This window comes from Hemiscyllium ocellatum, chromosome 35, assembly GCF_020745735.1.
Source record: "Hemiscyllium ocellatum isolate sHemOce1 chromosome 35, sHemOce1.pat.X.cur, whole genome shotgun sequence".
Lineage (NCBI taxonomy): Eukaryota > Metazoa > Chordata > Chondrichthyes > Orectolobiformes > Hemiscylliidae > Hemiscyllium > Hemiscyllium ocellatum.
The window spans coordinates 13527647-13532352 of NC_083435.1; the positions used below are offsets into that span (position 1 = coordinate 13527647).

Sequence of the window (4706 nt, forward strand, 5' to 3'; positions counted from 1 at the left end):
TTTCTACGGCTCTGTCAGCCGTGTCTCAGTTAGTTGCATACACACACACACACACAAACCTTTGAGTTGGAAGGTTGAAGGTCCAAGTATCGATCCAAAGCTTAATCTCTAATATTCACACTGACATGTGTAGGTGGTAAGGGGTTTTGAGCTGTCGGAGGTGCCTTCATTCAGATTCATGTCCAGTACGGCCTTTGTCCGCTTTCTCAGGTGTGCGTGGCCAATTGGGATGGAGAGCGAATTGAGAGCCCTCAGTGTCCTGGGGGAATAATTCTCCCTTAAGCAGCAGGAAAAGAAAAAAGGCGGCACGGTGGATCAGTGGTAAGTACTGCTGCCTCACAGCCCCAGAGTTCGATTCCAGCCTCGGGTGACTGTCTGTGTGGAGTTTGCACGTTCTCCCCGTGTCTGCGTGGGTTTCCTCCAGCAGCCCAAAAATGTGCATTTCAGGTGAATTGGCCATGTTAAATTGCCACAATGTTAGGTGCATGAGTCAAAGAGAAGCTGGTCCTGGTGGTTTACTCTTCAGAGATCGGTGTGAGTCGCTGGGCCGAAGGGCCTGTTTCCACACTGTAGGGAATCTAATCAAATATTAGCCCTTTTAGCGGGTGCTTGCTGTGTACGCACTTTCTGCCGTGTTTTCTACTAACATGTGAATTAGAAGCAGGAGCAGCGCTCCAAAAGCTAGTGCTTCCAATTAAACCTGTTGGACTATAACCTGGTGTTGTGTGATTTTTAAGTTTATGTAGGATTCTTATCTTTTTATCTTTCTTTCTCCCCGATTGTTGTAAGATAAAGATAATAAAAGATAATGATTAGGTACACCACTAAATTTTTTTTGACGATGTAGAATGGATATCAGCTAAAATGTTCTTAAAATAAACTCTTTTGTTATTAATAGGCAGCCGAGGGACTATGATATGGAATCGATTCATTTGGCTCTTGCTGATGTTCCCGAGTGAGTAATCCACAATCATGGACATTTTTATATTTGAAGGGAATCCCACCAACGCACATATCCATACACGCACACAGATAATATATGCAGTTTTGCAGACACATATAACCTATACATACACGCACATATAAAGCAAATCTTTAATTCTGTACTACAAGGTGCAACCAACAAATTTATTTGTATTTAAGTATATATTTGTATTTATTTGTATATAGTGTTTTTAAGATAAGAAATCTTCCGAGCAGCATCAAAATAGATTCAGATTAATTGCTCAAAAAATCCCTCCGCTAATTGCATACCTGTGTAATTTGTCTCAGTGACCGTCCAATCCCTCGTGGATTAGGATTATACAAGAGACAGGAGTTGGCCATTTCCAAACTTCCTGAAATCCTGAGCGGTCAGGTTGCTCCAGAGGAGATGTGGCAATGCAATGTGCCCCAGCGTCGGGGAGTCTAATAGAAAATCGTGCGAGTTTTAAAACGACTCATTTTAACGAAGAATCCAACCCCGACGGTGCCCCCCCATTGGTAAACTTGGCTGTCTTCTTCCAGTGTTTTCTCCGTTCATTCTGCTTTCAAGGATTTCGCGGTTCCATAGCCGTCATTTCCATTTATTAGTTCAATCAATGCTCAGGAAATCAGGACAGAATCATTCAATTCCTACAGTAAGAGAGAAGGCTATTCAGCCCATCGAGTCCGCGCCGATTCTCCGAAGAGCATCCCATCCACACCTAGCCCTTCACTATACCCTGGCTCGGGCTATTTTCCCTGGAGCATCGAGGCTGAAGGGTGACCTTATAAAAGTTTATAAAATCAAGTAGCATGGATAAGGCGATTATTTTTCCTAGGATGGGGGGAGGGGGACGTGGGATGTTGTCCAAAACTAAAGGGTTTAAGGTTAGCAGAGAAAGGTATGAAAGAGATCTCAGGGGCAATGCTTTCATACTGTCTGGTACCTGTCTGGAATGAATTGCCAGAGGGAATGGTGGAGACTAGTGCAACTTACACATTTAAAAGGCACTTGGATGGGTTTATGAACAGGGAAGGTTTAAAGGCGCATGAGTCAATTGCTGGCAAATGGGATCAGATTAATTTAATATATCTCGTGGGGCGAAGGGTCTGTTTTTGTGCTGTACATCTCTATGACTCTATGGTATTTACCATGGCTAATCCATCTAGCCAGCAGATCCCTGAGCACTACAGACAATCTCGGCACAGCAAATTCACCTAAGTTGCACGCTGCTGGAACCTGGGAGGAAAGCCGAGCCGGGGAGAAAGTGCGCACGTGCGTACATCTGAGACTGGAATCAAATCCAGGTCCGTGACACTCCTGTCACTCGTGTCATCCCGGTCCACACCGACACTGAGACAAATTGCACAGCTACACAATTTGCGGATCGATTTTCTTGGCAAATAATCTGAGCCTATTTTGAAGCCGATCTCGAAGTTTCTTAACATAAAGACACGATATAAATACAATTCGGTATGGTTCATTTAATTGTTAGTAGAATAAAAAAAAACTTAAAACAAACCAGTCAACATGCTTCAAATAGATCAGAGAATCGGAACGTTCCGAGAGCTGCACCACTTGTGATCAAGTTCGCGAATGGAAAATCAGGGTGCACCCCTTACCGCCCAGTGTGATTCATGAGGCATCGATAACTCAAGCTGCAAAATAAATGCAAAAACTAATTAGGATTAAAGCGTGAAATGAGCGCTTTTTTGTGCAACAAAGTGGATGAACGACTATTTTACAGAAGCAGCTTTAATTGTTTTAAGGCAGCCACTGGTTTGTCTGTGAAAGGGAAACTGTTCGTTTAGTGTCCACAAATCAAGACAGTTGGAACCCCATTCCCCAGTATGTTTATGGACCCGAGTTAGGGCAGAAAACCAAGTTTCTCATTGTGCGTAAATCTGAGTAAAAGGTCGAAAATACTGGAAATAGTCAGTAGTTCAGGCAATGTCTGCCGGCAAATCAAAGGGCATCAATAATGGTTGAAACTCAGGAAGTGAAATTTGTTATTCATTACTTAGCAAACGGCTTCTATCTTCATTACCCGCGGGGTTGCTGTTATTTCATTCAGAGTAGAATTTTTTGACTGAGGCTATCTGCTGCTACACACAATGTAAAACGGTGTGATTATCCATGAGTTCTTGTCTTTCCAGGAATCACTGACTCCAAAGTCACAGTCAAGCAAACCCCGGCCTGGATTAACGTTGCCATAGGTGACACATTGAATCTGCACTGCAAATTTAGTGTGGATGCCACCCATTCAGAAAACACGCTGGTTGGTGCCTACACGTGGTACAAAGATTACAAGATGAGTAATGTTTGTAACAACTGCACAGGATATATCGGACGTGTCCAAGAAGCAGGCAAATCTGCCTTTCTCAACTTGAAACTAGCATCTATATCAATAAACAGGATGAAACTGAACGATACAGGAACTTATTACTGCCAGGTCAAAGTCTTGAACTATGGGCTTGGAACCGGAGAAGGCACAAGAGTCACAGTAATTGGTAAATTTGTCACTTTCACTGGAGATTGATCCACTCTTGAACCCTGTGCCTCTCCCACCCCAAAAGAAACATATAAATGGAAACTTGGAGGATGAGCAGCTGTGCACATTGTGCACAGGTTGTTGTGCACATCGGTACCAACGACATAGATAGAAAGAGGGTTGGGGTGCTACGGAGTGAGTACAGGGAGTTAGGAAAGAGGCGGAAAAGCAGGAACACAAGGGTAATTATCTCCAAGTGCTTCTGAGGCAAGGGACAGTAAGATAGTGATGAATATGTGGATAAGGAGCTGGTTCAAGGAGCAGGATTTCACGTTCTTGGATCATTGGGACCGCTTCTGAGGCAGAGGTGACCTGCACAAGAGGGACAGGTTGTACCTACTAGAGGGGAGCCAATACCCTCGCAGGGAGGTTCGCTAGTGCTATGCGGGAGGGTTTAAACAGTGTGGCGGGGGTTGGGAACTACAGCAGATGTCAACAAATGCAGGGATTGAGAAGATGGTACATGTTACGATCAGTACATCAGAAAGAAAGGAAAAGCAGAGTCAGGTCAATGAACACGATGGTACTAACGGGTTGAAATGTGTTTATTTCAATGCAAGAGTATTATAGGTAGAGAAGATGAGCCTCCAACCTGGATTAGTACATGGGACTATGAGAGAGACTTGGTTGAGATAAAGGCAAGGGTTGGATGCTCAACGTTTCAGCGTTTGATGTTTTAGACAAGATAATGAGGAAGGTAAAAGAGTTGGAATATTTGCTTTACTAATTAGGGAGAATGTTGCATCTACGTTCAAAAAGGACATACTGGAGGGTTCATCGACTTAGGCAGTATGGGTAGAGGTCAAAAATAAGATGGGTATGATCACTCTGATAGGATTATACTATAAGCCCCCGCCGTATCCCTGTCCCTCCAACCTCCCCAACCACCTCCCCCCCCCCACCCCCCCACCTCCGACCAACAGCACCAAGATATTGAGGAACAAATATGGAGGCAGATTTTGGAAAGATGCAATAAAAACAGATTTGTCAGCGTGGTTGAATATAACTTCCCCAATACTGACTTGGACTCTCTTCGAGTAAGAGGCTAGGACGGGGCAGTGCATCCAAGAGGGTTTCTTGAAACAGTATGTGGATAGTCCAACTTGGGGAAGCGGGGTGGAGAGACGTGGCGGAGGGAGCATACTGAACCTTGTACTGTTAATAATCCTGATCAGATGACCTACCTTTCAG

The 4706-nt window shown here is 44.1% G+C and overlaps 1 long non-coding RNA gene across 1 annotated transcript; it reads left to right on the forward strand.

The window, feature by feature from the left end:
* The first annotated feature begins 234 nt into the window (after positions 1-234).
* On the forward strand, positions 235-3231 carry LOC132832433 (uncharacterized). The gene is made up of 3 exons (XR_009646937.1): positions 235-321; positions 899-955; positions 3121-3231. It is a non-coding gene; the product is annotated as an uncharacterized LOC132832433 (long non-coding RNA).
* The last annotated feature ends 1475 nt before the right edge of the window (positions 3232-4706 follow it).